Raw genomic sequence first — 24488 nt, 5'->3', positions numbered from 1 at the left:
TAGAATTTTATAAAAATATTTATTCTAGGAGCGATCGAAGTCAATGATTTCAAAGAAATTTTAACAAGGATGAACTATAGAAATTTCGACGTCGAATACAAAAAGATACTATATTGGCTATGGCTAAGGAATCTTCAAGTGACCATATTTTTTCATCTCAGCACCAAATTTCTAGTACTTAAAGGTAAATTAAATATCATTCAAGTAAAACCTTATGCTGAGCTCAGAGTGGAGTGAAGCAACAATTAAAAAAAAATTAGAAGTGAATTCATATAAAATACCATAAAAAAAGCACGTGCACTCATACAATAAAATTAGTTCAACTCATTATTTCATGTTCTACTATGTGCTTAGCCCAATGTGGCCATGAGAATTTGGTTTGAACTAACATATTTTTTGAGAGTTTCGATATAATTTGATCTAATATAAGCAGTCAATCTGTTCAGATCAAGAAACTTTGACTTTGCTTAAAACTTCGTAAACTTTGCAAATCTTAGTATAATATTAGTTAAAATTTTAGGCTAACCACATAGTGAAGTGAAACTGTATTATACAATAAAATCGAAGGTTCAGTTCTTTTTTTTTCAATCTTTGAATATATATGTATATGTATCTGTCGATGTAATTCAATTGTGATTCTACATATTGTTTCACTTTACACTCTATACTTAACATTAGTCTATGAGAGTGTTGCACTGAAAAAACCTATTGTTAGTAGCAGTAGATAATGTTGACATTTTTCTCACCGTTTGATTGTTCCCCACAGGGAATAGACGGCGAGCCATATTTATCGTTGTATTTGTTTATTGCTTTCGCCGTGTTGCTACATTTATTATTTATACGATTTGGCTTCCTAAATTGCTTATACGCCATTGCTAACCCATACATAGCTTATGAGTAAAAGCACAAAAAAATAATAAAAATAGGAAAATGAAATATCGCAATTATATTAATTTGACTAGTGTTGTTTTTGTTGCGCTTAATGAAAAAGTCACAGAAATTGGCTCAGGGGTGTTGTGCAATCAGAAAATTTGAATGTAGCTGGTTTCTTTATATTCCCTACAGTTCTAGGTGTGCACTACGTTGAGAAATGAATCTGTCTTGAGGTATCCAGTAAACAACTACATTTATAAATTTAAAAAGTCGTCAAGGTTAATATAAAAGGATTCTAGTGTCAATGTTCACTCAGAGATCATCTTAGATATTTCCTTTACCTGTTTTTTAGAACTTTCCTTAGACAATCTTTCCACAGAATATTTTAGGAAATTATTAGCAAATATACACATATCTTTGCCTGCTCTACTCACAATTTGTTTGTTTTTCATGTTCGTGCCAACACACTGCATGCACATACTCAAGCATTTACAGGCTGATATGCATTATATTGCTATTTTTCTTTGCTGTTTTTCATTGGTGTCAATCAATGTATTCGAAATCATTGTTTTGTTATATCCTTGTTTTGCTATGTGCTTTCGGCAAACAACAAACTTCAAATGAGAAATGAAGACGAGAAGCAATAATTCCACTACGAATAATAAAATATGCTTGCGACGCCGAAAGGTATGCTACACATTGCTCAATATTCGTATGGGTTTAATGAAATTATTGGGGAGACAATTATGAAAGTATTTGCATTCAGGTTTTGTCAACTTAAAATTACATTTCAATATACGGATTTAAAATAAATATACGAAAAATGTTAATTTATAAAATATTATTAATTTTTCATATTATTATTATTTTATGTTTAGTTACCGAAAATTTAGTTATGGGAAAACACATTTTGGTTTTTGTTGCCACTTGTAGATAAATAACTAAGTAAAATTTTCCGAAATGGGTTGCAGAAGTATACTCTAGTATATTTTATACAATTGTTGAATACTTTAGACTAGAATTGTCAATAAATAAAAATTAAGTTAAGTTTACAATGTTAAGAACTTGTGAAAATCTTATAGCAATTTGTTTAAACATATTTTTTGTACATATTTTATTTCCATATTTAAATTTATTATATTTTCTGAAATTTCCATTCGTTTTTCCTTAGTTTTTTGTATCTATTTTCACATCTTCACAATATTCGCTCGCGTTGTCAAAAATCACAATGCCTGGAGCGGCAAAATTTTAAAGTAACAAAAACAACATCAAACTTAGCAAAGCAAGCGGTAGTAATATGAGTACTAGCACTCACCAAGTTTGCGCATACTTTAGGCACACACAAACTACATTGGAGCACTTTCAAGTGGCGGAAAGAGTATGAAAAACTATGCAACAATGGCAAAAAGTATATTTTCGTAGTACAACAAGTTTGGGAGGTGGGAGAATGTATGTTTATGTTTTTTTGTGAAAAACTAAAGGCGAACAAAAGAAAAAATGGCGAAGATAAAAAAAGCCAAATGTGAAAAATAAAATTTCGTAATACTCATATCCAGTGGCGTAATTAGTGGAACAAAATACTGCTATAATAAAAAAATACTTTTTTTTAACATAACAAACAAATTTAAAGTTTGTGATAGAGTCTGTGGTAGTTTCATTAATGCTCTTAATGATGAAAGTGATACATTTATATTTTCTAAAAAATAAAAAAAAGAATAGTAAACATATTTAACCGAAAGACCTTCTAAAAAAGTATGCTTTTTAATTGTTTTTTTTTTCTGTGAACCATTGCATTGCCTAAGAACTAACTTAGTAGGTGCACTTTAATAAGCTGAAATATGAATGGTAAAGAATGTGTAAGCCAAAGAGTGAAGAAAATTACCCGCCAACAAATGTTACATATTAAAAAAAACTGTGTAAAAACTGTGTTGTATAATGGTTAATTTGTAAAAGTTATTTGAAGAAAATATAAAATGTCAATCATACGCCTCGGTGCCGTAATTATACTAGTAAATGTATGTACTTTGAAAAATCACACTTATTAAATTTAATTACAAATTTATTTCTATTTAATGAGCGTCATTTCTGAGCGGTTCATTCTTAAAGGGGTTTATTTCTGAGCGGCGCCGCTCTGCCGGTCAAAAATGTCGCTCACAGACCGACTCATTGTGTGGCCACTTCAAAAGCATTTTATATGTTTTATTCGTAGCGGCTCACCATTCAGCTGGTCGCAGCTTAGCCGCTCATTGCGTGGCCGAGGCCTATGTTTTATGATATTATGATTTAATACTATTTTCATGATCTAATGTAATATTTTTTACAAAGGGTGCAGTTTATAAATGCCGAACATTTTTTTCACGAACCCAACATTTTGAGATTTTAAATTACATAGTCTAATGTTAACTATAATGTTCTACAGCCTGAAAGTTCAAAAGCGAATTCTAAGCTTAAAAGCAGAAAGTTTGTTACTTTCCTTCATATCAGTGAAGTAATACTCTGAAAACATTTTTCTTCTACTGTATGGTTATATATTTTTTATACAAATGTATAATTTGTTTTACATAAAAATATTTAATGTGTTTCTTAATCAATTAAACTATATAAAGTAACATACTTTTAGGGTGGAATTAATACTAAATATATTTGAAATCTTGTAGTACTTTGTAGAGTAATTCTTATTGAATATTTCCACACTAAACATACTTCAGCTTTTATTCCATCCAAGAAATAAATTGATTTGCGAACTAGCGCCTAAAAGCAAGCATTTTACTTACCAGCGAAATGTACATTCCAATCAGTTTTTGTGTATTTATAAGACGTTTGAGATTACAAGACAAAGAAGCCAGAGGAAGCATTTACCTTCAATGAAATCAATACATAGGAAACTGCTCATTAATTCCAAAAATGCTTCTATTTATAGAGATCTTATATAGATAGAAAGCGTCCAGTGATTTTATACCATTTAATTTCCATGCTAGCTACCGACTTTGCAATGCCACCCAGCGCTTTCAAATAAATGAGATTTTCCGACGCCACCCAGCGCGTTTAAGGCGTATGCGTAGATTGGGAGTGAGACTGTGCTTGATGTTTCAGCAAACATTCTGCTGACACGCATTGCCTAACTAATAAACTCAACTCACACCGTAATTTTGAATAAAATGCGTTTCATTTAAAGTTTTTGCAAACGTTGTGAAAGTTCTTTTAAATTACATTGGGTGAAACTTAAGGAAACCAACGTTACGCAGTTTATAGCATATGATGAGGCGCTACAGCTCGAACATTTGCTTGAGTAATAGGTAAACGGACCAAAAGGAAGTGCGTGAATTTAATTAAAACTTCTAAGACGAAATATTGGTTTAGCATATGTTTGGGCGGTTAGATATAGTTATCGTTATGGTTCTACACATCACGCAGGAGTGATTTGTGCCTTTTTGCGTTAGTATGCTTTGATATAATTGTGTGTTTCATACTACGCGGATATGCCTACTTATGGGCGTAATTATTTTAATAAATGGTGGTAGAAGATAATAATATTTCATAGAATGCCGTACAAATTGCATATTCTGATATTATTTTTGTAACCCTAAAGGTATCCAACAAAAATCTTTGAGAGGCGCCGAATTATTGCGTACTTTTAGGACTTTAATTGCATGGCATCACAACAACAAACGAATTAACTTTTCCGTCCGCCTACTACTGGAATAGTTTATGCGAGCTTACGAGCGCAAGCACACTTTTATCATTTCCTTTAATTACCTTCTGTTTTTTGTTGTGAAATGTAATGAGTTCTAGGTGCACTCCTATGCACACTGAGTAAAAATAAGTATAGTAATGCTGACTCTTTGTGGCACACATAATAAATCAAACAACGGAAACTTCTGAATAATGAAAGAGCATGTATGCCAACAATATGAATTTATATATTGCTAGCAGCATCATTTCCAACTTCTATATATGTGATTAAAATATGGAAGCAAAATTATGTTAGCGCGCCTAAAAGTATGCAGTAAAATGTTTAAATGTAATGTTAAAATTGGAAATGTTTGATTTTTTAAATATATTTTTACATTAATGCAGGGTTTATAAAAATAAAAATGTATTAAATATTTAATATATTAAAAGTGTGTAAAACAGAAACAAAGTGTTTGAAATGTCTATGATTGTACTTTTGTATAATTCTTATACAGACATATTTTCAGGCGCTAAGTCCATAAAATATAAAATTTACTGAGAATTTATGTTTAAAATATGCAAATTCTAGAATTTTTTAAGCAACATGCTCTGCTAGTAGGAACTTGTTATAGCCTTTTTGCACAGCCAAATTAATTGATCAAAGAAAATTTTAATTGAGAACCAGTTTTTGCACTTTGCACTGCAGGCTATTCAATAAACGATCAGCTGTTACACATTTCTATTTTTGCTTTTCATAAGAATTTGTTAAGTTTTCGATAGCCACCAAAATAATTTCCATCTACCGTCGAGTAGTATTACTGCTATTTTATCAAAAAGGTAGCCAAATTTACAGTGTGAACAAAAGCTAGCAGACACAGAACGTATGTAGGCGTAATTAGAAATAAGTTCAACTCGATTAAAATTCCATTAAAATCAATATTGAAAAATTATATTTTTATTTTGTTTGTTAAATCGATTGAAATCATTGCTTTAATCGAGCAAAAGCCGGTAAATTGACCAATTAGCTCCTCTGCGAAAAGGCTATTAATTTAAAGTAAAATTAACTAATTTTTGAGGTATACATTTAGGCTGGTTTAGATTTTAATTTATGCGGTGAAGTTCAGTTGAGTGCGATTGTACTAGAATCTTTAACTATAAATGAACTATTTGCATAAAATATAAAGACGATAAGTGTGATGCATAGCATATATGAAGTAAATTATATAATTTAATGTCTTTAAAATCAATTTTAAGTCAAAGAGGATGCAAAAATAAATAAGTTGTTAAATAAGTTGAGGGAAAAACATGCATAAGCTTGTTTCAAAGGTTTCTAAATGCAAAATTAATAACTAAACATATTTTCTTGCTATCATTTGTCAAACAACAAACTGCAAATGAGAAATGAAAACGAGAAGCAATAATTTTCACTACGAATAATAAAGAAATGTCTGTGGCGTCGAAAGTTATGCTACACATGGTTTCAATATTCTTATGGGTTTAATGAAATTATTAGAGAGACAATTATGAACGCATTTGCATTCAGGATGTTGCCAACTTAAAATAACATTCTATATAGGAATTTAAAAAAATATATGGAAAAAATGTTAATTTATAAAATATCATTAATTTTTATACTCTCGCAACAAATGTTGCTAAAGAGAGTATTATAGTTTTGTTCACATAACGGTTGTTTGAAACACCCAAAACTAAACGAGTTAGATATAGGGTTATATATACCAAAGTGATCAGGGTGAAGAGTGGAGTTCAAATCCGAATGTCTGTCTGTCCGTCCGTCCGTCCGTCTGTGCAAGCTGTAACTTGAGTAAAAATTAAGATATCTTGATGAAACTTGGCACACTTATTTCTTGGCACCATAGGAAGGTTGCTTTCGAAAATGAGCAAAATCGGACCACTGCCACGCCCATAAAATGGCGAAAACCGAAAACACATAAAGTGCCATAACTAAGCCATAAATAAAGCTATGGAAATAAAATTTGGTATGCAGGATAGGCATATTTGGATGTAATTTTTTTGGGGAAGTGGGCGTGGCCCCGCCCCCTACTAAGTTTTTGTACATATCTCGCAAACCAATAGAGCTATATAAACCAAACTTTCTGCCGTCTTTTTTTAGCCACTTCCTAATGCAGTCCAAAAATGAAAGAAATCGGATCATAACCACGCCCATCTCCCATACAAAAGTTAGGTTGAAAATTACTAAAAGTGGGTTAACTCATAAACGAAAAGCTCCAGAAACACTAAATTTCACATAAGAAATGGCAGATGGAAGCTGCACTCAGCTTTTTTACAAAATGGAAAATGGGCGTGGCGTCGCCCTCTTGGTTTGTAATAGTTTCCTTACATCCCAATGATATGTTGTGAAAATTGGTCAAATCGCTTCACAACCACGCCTACTTCCTATATACCAGAACTTTGAAGACAATCTGAATCGTTTACGTTACAATATATAAAGTAAGTACTAGTGAAGATATCGGCGCAAAACTTTGCACAAATACTGTATTTATAGTGTGGCAGCCCCATTCTAAAAATCACCGAAATCGGACCATAGGTGGTCAAGGCCTCATATATCGAACATGATGACCTCGGTACTTCTAACCTAATATTAGGGTTTCCAACTTTCAATGGACTTTATACAATATATATGACGAATATGTGGGTCAAATTGTGTATTATATAATATAAATAAAGTTAAATAAATTACTTGCGAGAGTATAAAATGTTCGGTTACACCCGAACTTAGCCCTTCCTTACTTGTTCATATTATTATTATTTTATGTTTAGTTACGGTTAATTTAGTTCTGGTAAAACAAATTTTTGGTTTTTGTTGGCACCTGTAGTTAAATAATTAAGTTTAATTTTAAGTAGTCAAGTATATTTCATACAATTGTTGAATGCTTTAGACTAGAATTGTCAATTAATAAAAAGTAAGTGTTAAGAAATTCACTATGTATAAGAACTTGTTAAAATCTTATAATATCCGAGACACATGTAGTAACAATACTATTGTTCGTATGAATACCAGATGTGTGTCACAAAATACCAGCACTTTACCATGTGAGCAATATAGTATTTTGCTAGTAACAATATCAGTATTTTTTTGTGGTATTTCACTGAACATAGCTAAAAATAGGTAAGAAACCTAGGTGAGAGTTTTATACAAAACCTTTTTAAAATATTTTGTCAAAGTGACTTTTCAAAAATAAATAAATAAAATGGAAAATAAAATAATTTTTTAAGTTTTTTTTTTTCAAAACGCCAGCGTCATGTATCGCCGAATTTTGATGACCATATGTGACGGGCTTTTAAATGCGTTTCAACTACTTCTGTAGAAAATACATATTTTTGCCATTTTTTTGTAAAGTAAAAAATTGCTTTCTCCATTACACATATGTATGTAAATATTTATTGTTTAAATTTTTTTGAAATATCTGATGTCTGTGAAACAAAATTGGTATTTCAGTTTACGACAAATCGATGTGTGTCAATGTAAGTAGTAACCACAATACCATAATACTTTTAACATGGTATTTTTACCACATGTGCGTCTCGAGATTACAATTACATTTATTCAGAAATATTGTTTGTGCATTTTTAATTTTATTTTAAAGAGATTAGGGAGCATATTTGACAAACTGTCTTATTTTCCTTATTTACATTTATTATATTTTCTTAAATTTCCATACGTTTTTCCTTCTTTTTTTTATTTATTTCCACATCTTCCCAATGTTCGCTCGTTGTCTAACATGAAAATGCCTGGAAGCGAAAAATTTTAAAGTAACAAAAACAACATAAAACTTAGCAAAGCAAGCTGTAACAATAAGAGCACTTGCCCTCACCAAGTTTACAGATACTTTGGGCACACACAAACTATAATACATTGTAGCACTTTCAAGTGGCGGAAAGGGCGTGGAAAACTATGAAATAATGGCAACAAAAATCTTTTCGAAGTACAACAAGTTTGGGAGGTAGGTAGAAATATGTTTTTTATGAAAAAACTAAGGGCGAACAAAAGAAAAAATGACGAAGGTAAAAAAAGCCAAATGTGAAAAGTTAAATTTCGTAATACTCATATCAAGTGGCGTAATTAGTCGAACAAAATAATATTATAATAAAAAAATAATAATTTTTTAACATAACAAACAAATTTAAAGTTTGTGATAGAGTCTGTGGTAATTTCGTTAACACTCTTAATGATGGCAGACTATTAAAATTTTACTTTCTAAAAAGTTTATACCAAAAAAATAGTGAAAATATTAAATCTAAAGACAAATTGCCTTTCTGTGAACCATAACTTGCTTAAGAACTAACTTAGCAGGTGCACTTTAATAAGCCGAAATATGAAATGTAAAGTGTGTGAAAGCCAAAAAGTGAAGAACATTACCCGCCAACAAATGTTATATATTAAAAAAACTGTGTAAAGTTGTATAATAGTTTGAGTTAATAGTAGAAAATGTGAAATATAATTTGAAGGAAATTTCAAAAGTTAATCATACGCCGTGGTGTCGTAATTTTACTAATGCAAATTGTAGTAAAAAATTATTTAAAAGATGATTTTTTTTTTGAAAACTGATGTAAGTATGTATATACAGCAATAACGAAATAAATGAATAATAAAAAAAGAGATTAATAAAAAATATTAATAATTTTATTATTGCTCTCTAAGAGAGAACTATGATTTACATAAAAGCCTTAAAAACAGTAGCAAGTACGATTTACTGAGGACTGCTATTTAATTTACATTCAACAAATATTTTCTATGTTTTTGCTAAGAGTGAATAACAACCCGAAAATTTTATTTAGAATCTCGATATTTCGGAATTTTGTAATAGGAATCAATTGATTTTTGAATTTTGGACAATCACACTTATTAAATTGAATTACAAATTTATTTCTACAATGTCCATTTTTTCGGTATCCCGAAAGTTCAGAAACGATTCTTAAGGTTGTTAGAATGTTGTAATGCTTCGTATGCATGTTGAGCGGCATGTGGATATTTAATGAGCGCCATTTTTGAGCGGTTCATTCTTAAACTCTGCCTCTCAAAAATGTCGCACACATAGCATTTCATATGTTTTAATCGAAGCGGCTCACCATTCAGCTGCTCGCTGCTTAATCGCTCATTGCGTGGCCGAGGGGTAACGTTTTTTGATATTATGAATTAATACTATTTTTTCTTGATCTAATGTAATATTTTTTACAAAGGGTGCAGTTAATTAATGCCGAACATTTTTTTCACGAACCCAACATTTTGAGATTTTAAATTACATAGTCTAATGTTAACATATTTTTCTGTAACCCGAAAGTTCAAAAGCGAATTCTATGGTTAAAAGCAGAAAATTAATTACTTTCCTCCATATCAGTGAAGTAATACTCAGAAAACATTTTTCTTCTACTGTATGGTTATATATATAATATATTTTATACAAATATAGAATTTGTTTTCGATAAAAATACTTAATTTATTTCTTAATCAATTAAGCTGTATAAAGTAGCATACTTTTAGGGTGGAACTAATATTAAATATATTTGAAATATTTGATATTAGTACTTTGTAGAGGAAATTGTAATTCTTATTGAAGATTGCCACACTAATCACACTTCAGTTTTTATTCCAACAAAAAATAAATTGATTTGCGAACTAGTGCCTAAAAGCGAGCATTTTACTTGCTAGTGAAGTCTAATCTAGTCTAATCAGTTTCTGTGTATTTATAAAACTTTTGAGATTACAAGGCAAAGAAGGTAGAGGAAGCATTTAACTTCAATGAAATCAATACATAGGAAACTGCTCATTAATTCCAAAAATGCTTCTATTTATAGAGATCTTATATAGATAGAAAGCGTCCAGTGGATTTAGACCATTTAATTTTCTTGCTAGCTACCGACTTTGCAATGCCACCCACCGCTTTCAAATAAATGAAGTTTTCCAACACAACTCAGCGCGTTTAAGGCGTTCTAAAGTGGCGTGTGCTTAGATTGGGAGTGAGACCGTGCTTGATGTTTCAGCAAACTTTCTGCTGACACGCATTGTCTAACTAATAAACTCAACTCACACCGTAATGTTGAATGAAATGCGTTTCATTTAAAGTTCTTGCAAACGTTGTGAAAGTTCTCTTAAATTACATTGCTTGAGTAATAGGTTAACGGACCAAACAGGAAGTGCGTGAATTCAATTAAAATTTCTAAGACGAAATATTAGTTTAGCATATGTTTGGGCGTTTAGATATATGTAGTTATCGTTATGGTTCTACACATCACGCAAGAGTGATTTGTGCGTTTTTGCGTTAGTATGCTTTGATATAATTGTGTGTTTCATACTACGCGGATATGCCTACTTATGGGCGTAATTATTTTAATAAATGGTAGATAATAATATTTCATAGAATGCCGTACAAATTGCATATTCTGATATTATTTTTGTAACCCTAAAGGTATGCAACAAAAATCTTTGAGAGGCGCTGAATTATTGCATACTTTTAGGACTTTAATTGCATGGCATCACAACAACAAACGAATTAACTTTTCCGTCCGCCTACTACTGGAATAGTTTATGCTGCAAACTTACGAGCGCAAGCACACTTTTATCATTTCCTTTAATTACCTTCTGTTTTTGTTGTGAAATGTAATGAGTTCTAGGTGCACGCCTATGCACACTGAGCAAAAATAAGTATAGTAATGCTGACTCTTCCCGACACACATAATAAATCAATCAACGGAAACTTCTAAATAATGAAATAGCATGGATGCCAAAAATATGAATTTATATATTGCTAGCAGCATCACTACCAACTTTTATAATGCGATTAAAATAGGGAAGTAAGATTATGTTAGCGCGCCTAAAAGTATGCAATAAATTTAATGTTAAAATTGAAAATGTGTGATTTTTAAAACATATTTTTACATTAATGCAGGATTTATAAAAATAAAAAGTGTATTAAAAGTGTGTAAACCAGGAAAAATGGTGTTTGAAATGCCTATGATTGTACTTCTGCATAATACATATACAGACATATTTTCAGGCGCTAAGGCCATAAAATATAAAATTTACTGATAATTTTTTTTAATTGCAAATTCTAGGATTTATTAAACAAATATGCTCTGTTGGTAGGAACAAAGAAGATTTTGCACTTCGCACTGCCGGCTACTCAATAAATGATCAGCTGTTACACATTTATGTTTAGGCTTTTCATAAGAATTTGTTAAGTTTTAACAACTGATTCCTATTTTCTCGATAACCACCACAATTATTTCCAGCAGCGACATCTACCGTCGAGTAGTATTACTGCTATTTTATCAAAAAGGTAGCCAAATTTACAGTGTGACCAAAACTAACAGACACAGAACGTATGTATATGTAATTACAAATAAGTTCTTTCTCGTAAAGTTGCATTTCATTATCAACTCAATTAAAATTCTATTTAAAATCAATATAAAAAAATAATATTTTTATTTTGTTTGGTAAATCGATCTGAATCAGTGCTTTAATCGAGCAAAAGTCGGTTAATTGAGCAATTAGCTCCTGTGCGAAAAGGCTATTATGCTAAAGTAATATTAATTAATTTTTGAGGTATACATTTAGGCTGATTTAAAGTTCAGTTCAGTGGGATTGTACTAGAATCTTTAACTATAAATGAACCATTTTCAAACAATATAAAGAAGTATAAATGTGTGTTGCATAGCATATATGAAGTAATAAATGTGTGTTGCATAGCATATATGAAGTAAATTGTATAATTCAAAGTCATTAAAATCAATTTTAAGCTAAAGAGGATGCAAAATTAAATAAGTTGCTAAATAAGTTGAGGAAAAAAACATGCATAAGCTTGTTTCAAATGTTTCTAAATGCAAAATTAATAACTAAAACTATTTTGTTGCTACCCTTTGTCTTGTAAGCTGTTTTGTATGAGGTATATTTACAGGCGCATAAGAAATAATTTTAAGATTTTAAAGCAATTAGCAATACACATTTATGGAAATATTAATTTATGACAAAATTTATATATTATATAATTATAGCAGAATTTAAAGATGCTTCTACAATGTTTAAGTTTCAAGTTGTCACACAAATTTACTTTACATTTATGATTTATCTCCGTTTTTAAGGTAACATAAAATAATCTGCGGCATACTTTATGCCGCCTGTTGTGCTAAATCTTTAAATATCACATGTTGCTTAGAAAATTCTAAGACTTTTTGAGTTTTTGTATAATCATACGTGGCGAAAAAGCAGTTGGAGAGTGGGAGCTTGAGCTACAGAGAAGATGTGAGATTTTAGCAGCAAAAATTTTGTGAAAGTGAAAGTTGGAATATAAGAGAGCGACTGCTTGGGGAAGTGTGTCTGCGACATAAAAATTTTATAAAAAAATTTTCGCATTTTAGTGCGTAGTCGAACGCGTAAACCTCACTTTTATATTACCTCACTTGCAGCCAAAATAATTTTTGTGTCGCCACAGGTCTCTTTCCTTAGCGCAGTTGGGAATTTTAATAAATTTCTAGATTTTTAATAGCGACTAGAGTGGTTGTAAAACTTTTAGCAGCTATAACATAGCAAATGTGTGTAATTTTCATTCAAATAATTCCCAAAAATTTACCGAGAACACAAATTTTCATTAAATTTGTATAAGAAGTCAAAAATCATTTTTCACAAGTGTAAGTTCAGCATTAGATTTATCCTGTATGTCAGTCAAGGGTTTATATTAAAGTAATTACTTTGGTTCTGTATCGCTTTTTGTATAAAATGATGATTTTATATGACAATAGTTAGACTGGACGGAGTATTAAGCACTCAGTTACACAACCCTTTAACCAGATATCATTCTGGAGAATCAGGAAATTTTAAAAATTTCATGTAAACATAAAAATGTGCACATACCAGCAATTAATACCATAAAGAATTTTAAATATATATTATACCTTAGAATTCACTTTTTGATTCTTTTTCCACTGTGTTTACGAGCCTTCACCTGTCTTCGGCAACAATTTCAACAACAATTGCCAGCAACACAATGTCAACTACAACAATTGATTGTCACAATCGTATAACATCTCAAGATTTACACACCATTAAATTTTACTGAAGTCACACTGTCAGAGCGAGTGCTCTGCTGCGAGTGTGTCATGCCAGCTGTGGCGTATACGTAACATATGTTCAATGCCAGCAAATCAATATGGTATGGTGGTGAGGACTTCATAAAAAGTGTGACACCTTTTGAGAGAGTGCGTGATTGTTTATGAGTGTGTATGATGAAGTCTGTATTTCTGTATATGTTTTAAGCACCCATACACACATATACATTCATATGCCGATTCAATAAATTGAAATGAAAGTCATATAAGTAAAATGTATGTAAAATGTAATAAAAATGGGGCAACACTTGCAATTTCGTAAGGTCTGTTCGGTTGCTGCTGTCTTATGAAAGTAAATTTTTGTAGCTTTTAATCAAGCGAAGTAGTAAACTTGAATTTAGATAAATCAAATTAAATTGATAAGTCTTCGGTAAATTAAAGGATTTCTTTCATGCTTACGCTCTTTTAGTTCCAAGCAGGTGCTGTATATGAAGGTGCGTGCAGTAAAATGTACTTTTATTTAACAGAACTTAAATAATGAAGCAGATTGTAGTGAATATACTATCTTTTTGAGCTTGTTCAAATACCTGCCACGTTAAATAAATAAGCGGTACAGCAATAAAATAGTGAATGAGAACTCAACTTCAATACAGCTGTCGATTACACATGTGTTGTGAGTGCGTTTATGCTTTTACTTTAATTATTTTAGATTTTTTTAGCGACATTGAAAGCAAAGAAACTCAGAAATTACAACAAAAAATTATCACTGAAGCAATGATTTTGCATGAAAGACCAGCATTAAACCCTAAAAAATAACCAAAAATATTTATTTGACTACTATTACCAAATTCCACTAGTGATTTAAGGCAAACTAGTTACACTTGAATAAGTGAATTATGATTTCAATGCATCAACAAAGCAAAAGCTAAAAAGTGTGTATAAAAATCTTAAAATATCAAACAATACACAAATTATTATATTACATATGAGCGACGACGAAAGCTTAAGTTAACGCACATGAAGAAAGTAATATATGACGCAGGTACTCGAAATTAAAATTTGTTTGACTTAAGTGCGTAGAAGTCATTTTAATGCAAATTTAAATCATTTAAAATTTTTATTGCACTCAACATTTTTTTTAATATTATAACATATCGATATGTTCCATTCCCATTCGTTCCATTTCATTTCAATATATATCGTTCCATTCTATATCGTTTCTTTACTATTCTTTATATGCCCTATTTTCACAGATATATTCCATACTGCTTTTTGCTATTGTTGTTGCTACAAACACCTATCTATATGTAGCATTAAACTCACTACTGTACACGTTACTCATACGCTATGGTGTACCTCATTTTTCTGCATTAAGTTGCGAAGCAAAATATTCACAAGTAAGTTTTTTGCAAAAAAATAATTATAAGACGCCCGGTAATGTTGTTTGTGTAAACTTACAAAGCCAGTAAAAGTTTATTTAAGATAGCAAGCAGCCAACTATGTACATGGCATCTATGCGGAGTTCCTAAGTTCCTAAGTGTAGTGAGATATTCCAAAGTTCGCCGCGCTGCAAAAATTTTTGAAACTTTACTAAAATAGACTAATGTTAACTTAACTAAGCGTTAAGTAGACACAAAAGTGCCCTGTTACTAGGCGGTATTTATGTCGCTACTCAAGTGCTGTTGTGAGTCCTTCAATTCAAAACGCAAGCACATTAACTATTCATATTCATACCTGCGTCTATGTCTTGTATACAGGTAAGTTCGTATAAATGTATTGATTTTCAATTTTATTAAACGCCTTTATTCTGTTTACACGCAAAATAGCCAATAATGTGCTTAACGCTGGCTTGTCAGGTTGTATACACATGCGTATTGGCGTGTAAGAATATATAAATTTATGTTTGCTTGTGTGCTTGAATATGTACATTAGGTTAGGTTAGGTTATACTGGTAGGACAATAAGCCACACATAGACCATTTATGTCCTTTGCGATACCAGATGGAGTGCCGTCACGTTGTCCACGAGTAGTAGTCATCCCTTAGGATGCTTGCGCTGCAATAGCAAACACATCCGCTCATTATCACTCGTTTTGTCCTCCATGTTGAGTTTTTAAAATTCGGGGGACTCTACCCCTAACGTTTTATACCTATCGCCAGGTACCTCATTAGCAGTGGCCAGTGTAGACCCTCATCTACCTTCTCATGAGGTTGCATGTGGAGGTGACCACCATGAGGAGGTGGATGAGGGATTACACCATCCTTAGCTAGGTGACGCCTGCCTGCAATGCTGTGGCTTAGCCCGTTCATGGACAGCTTGAGACCACCACCGTACATGCAACGCCACCCATTGCCCAGTCGACACCCTCGCTGGGGGTATAGCTAAGAGGAATTCAGTCGACGAAATATGTACAATATGTGGTCAATTATTTCACTTGGATAAGTGCGGTATCTTGTCGATATGTACAATGTACATCTATACATATTGAAAACATAATTTAGCAAGAATTTTTTATTCAAAAATGTATCTATTTAGGTGTAGTATGCAGAGATTTGCGAATTTAAAGGAAGATTAAATAGCTTACTGCACCACACCAAATCATTAGTAGGAAATAGTATCAGTCGAGACAAATAGTAGCTGATTGGTATTTCTAGTAATTAAAAATTAATATTTAACAACAATTTCGTACAAAAATCATACTTGATGTTAACCGTCACGCAGGTATCCTGGCCCGTATACCAGGCCTTATCGAGGCTCGCCCGCAAGTCGACACGTCCGTCCTGCAGGAGGAGTGGCTTATCCCCCGCAGCCTGTGGTCCACCGTCGCTGCCGCGGAGCGGATACGCTGCATTGGCGCCAATCACACCGCCGACCGTACAGTCACCGCAACCGGCAGGCGAGACGTTGTGTGCTGCGCCGACAACGCCGATGCCGCCGGCAATAGTAGTGCAGTCGTACTAAGAGCGAGTGATTGTTTTCGATTGGATTTGTAAGATTTCATTTTATTATTTTGTTTTTGCAAGTGTTGTGGTGGAAGAGAAACGGAAAATGAAAAAAGAAATTCGATTAGTTGCTAAGTATTAGTATGTCTCACTGGTCGTTTATATGTTTATTAGCTCTCATTTTTCAACTTGAACACATCCTAAACTGTTTACACTCCCGCCTCTGTCTCTACTACACACTGTCGAGAGTCCACGGTCAGCTCTTCTTCTCCAGTGATATTTGGTATTTGCCAAAGACAAATACATGCAAGTTGACTTTGTACTATGTTGGTTTACTTTTGATTTTTTATTGGCAGTCATTCTGATGTCGGCAAATATTGGCTCAGTTCAACTGCTTTTGTTAGCCTCTTATCCGCTCTGGGCTCTATCGTAATTATGTGCTTTATGTGTTGAAGCTTGTGCTCTCTTATTTATTAGCGTTTACAAGTGTTCTTACTTAGAGCTCTAGCTAAGAGATTTAGAGGTTAGATTTTAAAATATACACAGTGACCCAGCAATGTTGAATTTATTGAGAGAAAAAACTCAAACATAAGCGCCACTTCATCTATAATCTCGCTTTTGTTTCACAAATATAAAATGATGTTTTTTTCATCTAAGAACAAATTGTCTGGAAGTAACGTTATTTGATCAAACTCTCTCGAATAAATTCTCGACAATACTAATTTTGAATACTTCACTCGAGGACTTGGAAAATACTCCAGGTGTATCAGTATGGAACAACCATTTAGTTAGTTCGACATTCTGTCGCTCTTGAATGTGAGGCTTTAGATAGCCATCGCACTCTTTTTAAACTGTATAAAATTCTCTAGCGTCAAAAAATATCCGTAGGTGGGTACAGAGCTGTATGAGTTCTGCACAGACAGAGTAAAGATTACCCAAACGGGGAGACTATAAAGTTTCTAAAGCGGCATGTACAAATAGAGACCACGTTCATACGGTTAGTTCTAATGAGTTCTTCGGTGAGTTAAGAAATGTATTCCAAAGTGTTTAACCTCGATACAAGATCTACGGTCAAGTTAAAATTTGATAGGAGATATTTGGAGGCTCTTAGGTATTTTGCATAACATTTGTAGAACCCTTTCAAGATCCTTTTACATGGAGAAGACAACTACAACTGTAAAGTATATTCTATTCGAGTGTGCTTCTCATGTTAAATTCAAGGGCAGTTATTTGGCACTTGAGATGATTCCGCTAGATGAGTTATCGACAGAGGAAAATATAGAGAAAGATGTATTAAGCATTCTCAAACCATTTGCTGTTCAAAGATCATTCAAATATAGATCGACAGATGAAAGAAAACAAACAATCTGTGTACTGTGGCTTAAGGTCCATTTGTTTTACATAATGATCCTCATGAATTCTGCAGATTATTTTCAATCACGATGGGATTATAGTCGCCGTGGCCTTTTGAGCTGAACATAATGAATTAACAAAGCTCATACTTGAGCATCGGACAACAAAAAACTTTGACCGAACACCTTGCCAGGGACTTCCAAAATACATTTATAGGCTCCAAACCTTACGCGGCATTGGCCGATTTCAGACTTCACCGAGCTCTTAGCTCTGAACTTTCATATCCGACCACAATATTCTCTCTTGAAAGAAACCTAAGTACACTTAAGCCTTATTGAATATTTTAATGTCTAGTAAATATTAGGGACTATCCTTGTATTTATTTTGTCATTATATATAGTTTGTTATATCAAGGCATAGTTGAAGATCAAACAAAGCGTAGAATCTCGGTAATTGTACTCGTATGCCTGCATTTTAACATTCTACAATAAATACAAGCCAAAGTTTTTTTAAATGCGAGCAAGAAATCTTTCTTTGTTCAGTCACTTGTCAGCTGTCACGCTTCAAGTACTCAATTCGTTTACAAAAAAAATTTAAAATACATATATTAGTGATTTGGTATTACAAATAAAGAATTCAGTTGTTTTATATCTGCTGCCTGCTTAACTGCAGTTTTTCGAATTAAACACCGATCACATGCACCTCTTACATAATCGGATTTGTCGTCGCCAACACTAATGCCAAAAAGCAATCAACTGCTGCTCTCAAAATATGCTCTTATGTGCGACTTAACTTGCATTTGCGGCACTTTAGTGTTAACATAGCAGGGTCGTGAACAAATTCTATTATGTTTACTGACAGCAACATGTCCGCGCTGACGCAAATGTCACGCGTAAGCACACAACAAACACAACACACTCACATATTTGGAACACTGTGTGAGGTGTGAAACGTACGTGTGTGTGTGTGTTAGCGGTGCATTTAAACGGATTTTCGCATAAATATTGCATACAACTAGGCGCATATGTAATTGTGGTGGCGCCAAGAAATGGGCTCGCCTTGTTGCACCGTTATGAGATACCAGCGCACAGGATATTCAATTTCCGGTTGAATGGTATTGCACTAAGGGAAAATAACTAGAAAATGTTTATGTATTGGTGAGTGCGTGAGTGTGTGTGCGTGAAAAAGAAATTGATATCTCTAGCAATGCACATATGTTTACTTGTGGCAAAGAGTGCACTTTCTAATTTAAATTTTCTATGGCACATACCACAAAACAAAACGTAGCAAGCCTATGATTCAGTTAGCGTTGCACGTATTTTTAATATGATTTATGATATGGTCTATGCGTGCCCTTGCAATAAGTGGGCAATAATAACTTTTGCAATAATATTCTTATGAATATTTCTTATTTATAGCAAAAAATAGCATTGTGGAGCTCAATTTTCTTTCTTCTTAATGCCGCTTTCAATAACGCTTGCTCTATTTGCTTTCCACACTTTCAGTATTCTGTTTTTAATTTATCTTCCGGGTCTCTTAGTTATTGTTTGTTATTTTTGTTTTTAATATTTTCCACTCACCTATAAAGCAGCGCACATCATAGCTGGTGCCGATCGGTGCGCCATAATAACGTTTTGCCGGCACTAGTTGCATACTCGGCGGCGCTTATGGCGTTAAGGTGAGTGTGAATGGGTGTGCACCATCGCCAAGGCGTTTCACTAAGGCTTCCTGCAATGAGAAATTGTAGACAGATTTCTAGTATTTTTTATGAACGAAAATTTGCCTTACGGTTCATACATCAAATGTTTAGCAAAGTTCTGGGCTTTCAATGAAATCTAACGGTACACATCAACAGTTATACCAGCTGAATGTGAAAAGTTGATAATAGCAATATGTAGTCGCAATTTGATGACTGTAGCGAAGTTATTCTTAGATATTCCGTGCAATTAATATATTTAATAGGAGGTGGCAACCTATACATATAATATACAAGTACTGATTATATCTTTTCATTAAATAAGTGGTATTGTAGTAAATGTTATTCATTTACACATTTCGTTTATTTAATTTCATTTAACCTGGTGGCAACACTGCTCACCAAATGTGTTAAACTTTCGGGTTCTTATTAGTTCGATATCTGTCACTCAACAATGATTAAATATTTTATATTTATTTTAACTAAAGTTTAATATTTCAAACTAGGTGGCAACCCTTAGCAGATAATATTTTTCACCTTCTGGGTTTCACTAATTTTATATCTGGTTAATTTTATATGTGGTTAATATATTTTTTTTATAAATTAATATATTTTAAATAAGTGGCAACCCTATACCAAAAATATGTTTGACTTATTTCATTCTGGATCTCTTTTCTTAACTTTTTATTTTGATTATTTTTTAAACGAGTGGCAACCCTAAACAATTTATTAACGGATGTCACGAGCATACTGAGGTTATGGAGGGAACACTTCTCCGACCTGCTGAAAGTACAGCAATTACCCGCTTGAAGAACAATAAGGCGTCGGGGGCCTATGGATTACCGGCCGGGCTATTCAAATGCGGCGGCGAAGAGCTGATAAGGTGCATGCATCAGCTTCTTTGCAGAATATGGTCGGAAGAAAGCATGCCTGACGATTGGAATCTCAGTGTACTCTGCCCAATACACAAAAAGGGAGACCCCACAATTTGCGCCAATTACCGTGGGATAAGCCTCCTCAACATCGCGTATAAGGTTCTGTCGAGCGTATTGTGTGAAAGACTAAAGCTCAGCGTCAACAAACTGATTGGACCTTATCAGTGGTCTGGTGGTGAACGAGGACAAGACGAAATATCTCCTGTCATCAAACAAACAGTCAGCGCACTCGCGTATTGGCTCCCACGTCACTGTGGACAGTCATAACTTTGAAGTTTTAGATAGTTTCGTCTACCTGGGAACCAGCAATAACAATGTCAGCCTGGAAATCCAACGCAGAATCACTCTTGCCAACAGGTGCTATTATGGACTAAGTAGGCAATTGAAAAGTAAAGCCCTCTCTCGACGAATAAAAACCAAACTCTACAAGTCTCTCATCATTCCCGTCCTACTTTACGGTGCAGAAGCGTGGACGATGTCAACATCCGATGAGACGGAACTAGGAGTTTTCGAGAGAAAGGTTTTGCGGAAGATTTATGGTCCCTTAAACATTGACAACGGCGAATACCGCAGACGATGGAACGATGAACTGTATGTGTTATTCGACGACATAGACATAGTCCAGCGAATAAAAAAACAGCGGCTACGATGGCTAGGTCATGTTGTTCGAATGGATGAAAGTGCTCCAGCTCTGAAAGTATTCGTTGCAGTACCCGCTGGTGGAAGCCGAGGAAGAGGGAGACCTCCACTCCGATGGAAGGACCAGGTGGAGATAGACCTTGCTTCGCTTGGTATAACCAATTGACGCCAAACTGCCAACAGGAGGTATATGTGGCGCGCTGTTTTGGGCTCGGCTATAACCGCGTAAGCGGTGTCTACGCCAGTCAAGAAGAAGAAGAAGTAAAGTTGTTGGGGTCTCTTAAGTCTGGTATCTGTAGTGTTGTACTTGGTTTATCTAATTTCTTTACTTTACGATTATTTATTATTTTCAGAGCAAACATTATTTTTAGTCTCTTACATATGTATTTAATTTAAACACTCTTTTAATAGTTGGCAGTCCTACTCAGTGAATATTTACTCTAACCATATTTTTAGCCTTCGCTCGTTCTCTTTTAGTTATATTTAACTGTATTGCAATAGTTTTTATAAATTTCATTTAATTAATAATTTCTAAATAACTGGCAACACTTTTCAAAAACACCGCTTTTATTTCTAACTATTTAATTTGATATTGAAGACAACCACAAATTCTTCTTCAAACTCAATTTGAAGAGCAAATTTAAATCAAATTACGGTTTTTTTATATTTTATTGTGTTCGACTCACCTGCAATGGACTAAGTGACTCACGCGCCTGCTCCTCATTCCTTGGACAAACTTGATGTAACGACATTATAGCCTCATTACAGAAACGCAAACCCATCACTTCTTCATCCTCGCGACCGTAACTATAAAATGAAGAGGATAAACAATAGAAGATTAATAAATTTTTATAGAAATCTTAAATGAAGAACGGCTATAATAATTTATAAGAATGAACGTCCGAGCTTGAGGCAATTTTAGGAAGAAGAAATCAAATTCGGAGGGATGTCTGTATAATTAACGTCTGGGTATTGTAAGAATCTTGAAAGTCTTCAAATGGGTCACAGAGCATCGGTAGTTGTAAAATTTCACATTCTGTACCTGAAATAAACGTCATCAACGCTGAAGCAACAATGAAATGCTTTCTCAATGGAAAGACATTCTTCTGAAAAACTTTTACACAAGATACCTACAATCTACTCAAGCCTCTCTGCTCTGTCGTCAATAAATTGCCTTTGCAGTTGTTGTCCATCAATAAATTAATGATCAAAAAGAGATATATTAGAATCTGAGTACTGATTTATTCAATGAGGTTTTATCTCTTGAGCACTTGTCAAATAAAGAAGCCTCCCAAGATCAAATAAATCGGCTTTGTGAAAAATGAAACATCTACACTATAAAAGAATGCAGGGTAATTAAGTACCGTTAGCTCTCCGACTCTCCGACTTTCTGAATCCTAATCTATCTACTCCTCTCTGATACTAGCATATTGTATGTGAAATTCTTTGTGCGTTACACATGCATGTGTATAGAATAGCATAGTACTCACCGAAATGTCAATGTCAATTGAGCATACACCCTGTAACCTTGTATCGCCTTTGGATCCACATAGATTATACCACGCAATATGGCCGGATTATTGCCCGAGAGTGTGATCTCACGCGACGGTAGATAGAGTGTGAGCACACAGTTGGGTGAAGTCTTCTTGTACACACGTTGCGTGCCGAACTCATCCTTGTGAGCGCATCTAATTGGGAAGAGAAGCGAAATTAAATACATGAAACTCAAGTGTAATTGGAAATTGGTTTTTTTAAGGTTGGATTGTGAATTCTCAAGTACTTAGCATATTCTAACTAATTCTTACAAATCAACAGTTGTTAGCTAGACAGTAAATATAAGTTGTTAGCAGGCGAAAAAAGATAGATTCATGGAAATTTTATTGAGTATTTTATTTTTATTTATTTATTTTTATTTTTTGGTTTTTGTCTTTTTATTTATTTAATTGAATAAAACTAAATTAATATTTTTTAATTTTATTAATTATAATTTTTTAATATCTAAATCAATGTGAAAGCTGAGAGATGAAATAAATGATGTATGAAATAAAATGTCATTTTTTTACTTAAACGAACCCACTGTACCTCCACGAAGCCACATCTACTTGTCTCTATTAAAGCTTAATATCAGTCGCTATATATAAACTACTTTAATCCATACGAAGCGCACAAAAGAAGGCGGTACTGAGCCTCCTCCCTTTTTGTTTCTTACAAGTATTTGTTATGTAGTGAGCTAACTAATTCTTAACAAGCGAATGCTTTCTATATCTATATCAATGTTCGTATGTATGTACAAGAACAAATCATCCAATGAGAAGTGTCAGCGCTAAAATATGCTCATTCATTATGTATGTATAGAAGTATACATGTCCATTTGCCCACTAGATTGTTGCTTACAAAATTTGAGTGAACACACATTTGCGAGTGGGTATGCACGAAGCCTTATTATATGCTTGGAGAACGTAAGTGATCGCACCTATAGACACAGTCTCTCTCACGAGTGAACAAAGTGCAAGAAAAGAGCATTTAACATGGGAGAAAGCGATATTAAGCTCTTCGGAGAGCATGCGTACGCAATCTCCGCAGCATCGGAAATGTCAACAAAGAACATAAAAACATGTCTGATGTCAATAGGATATCTATATATTAAATTCAACCGAAATTTCAAAATATATTTTAATTAATGTACTATATACAGTGGTGTTCGTATTAATAGCAGTGTGCGATTAAATATTTTTTAATGCACAATGGCATTTCATTTGCAATAGCGTTTGTATTTCCTCTAAAATAACTATTTACGATATTACCAATATTACGAAACTGTGCTAAATCTCTTTAGTATTTGAAGTATTCTGAATACATTTTCCATCTAAATTCAAGGTCCTATCGTTAACCATTTCTTTGATAAAATTTACACATTATTTAAGACAACGTAATATATTTACAAGAGATCGACTTTACTATCAACTGCACGGTGGGTTCAATAAACTTCCAGTATAAATTATTTTTCATTCACAGCAATTATACACACAAGTTGATAATTTAAAACAACATAAATTCTTCTGAATTTTACAGTATTATTCTCCGTCATAACTATAGTCGGGATTGGCTTGTTTCTGAATTTCTTGTCTGAGTGAGAGATAATACAAAACGTGCTGATAATAAATTTAATTGAAATAATATCATGGAATATATGTGCACCAATGTACTGACTGATCCTACTTTCATTACTTTTGGCCGACTCCATTGCTATATTAGAATTACCATAAATTCTTGTGCAATTTTCCTCAGACTCTCTTAC

The 24488-nt window shown here is 33.2% G+C and overlaps 1 pseudogene; it reads right to left on the bottom strand.

Annotated features, from left to right (window-relative positions):
• The window catches only part of LOC128921944 (uncharacterized), a 91317-nt pseudogene that overhangs the window by 3754 nt on the left and 63075 nt on the right, over positions 1 to 24488 (bottom strand).

This window comes from Zeugodacus cucurbitae, chromosome 5, assembly GCF_028554725.1.
Source record: "Zeugodacus cucurbitae isolate PBARC_wt_2022May chromosome 5, idZeuCucr1.2, whole genome shotgun sequence".
Lineage (NCBI taxonomy): Eukaryota > Metazoa > Arthropoda > Insecta > Diptera > Tephritidae > Zeugodacus > Zeugodacus cucurbitae.
The sequence above is the reverse complement of the archived record's forward strand: the minus strand, read 5'-3'. Positions and strand labels throughout refer to the sequence as shown.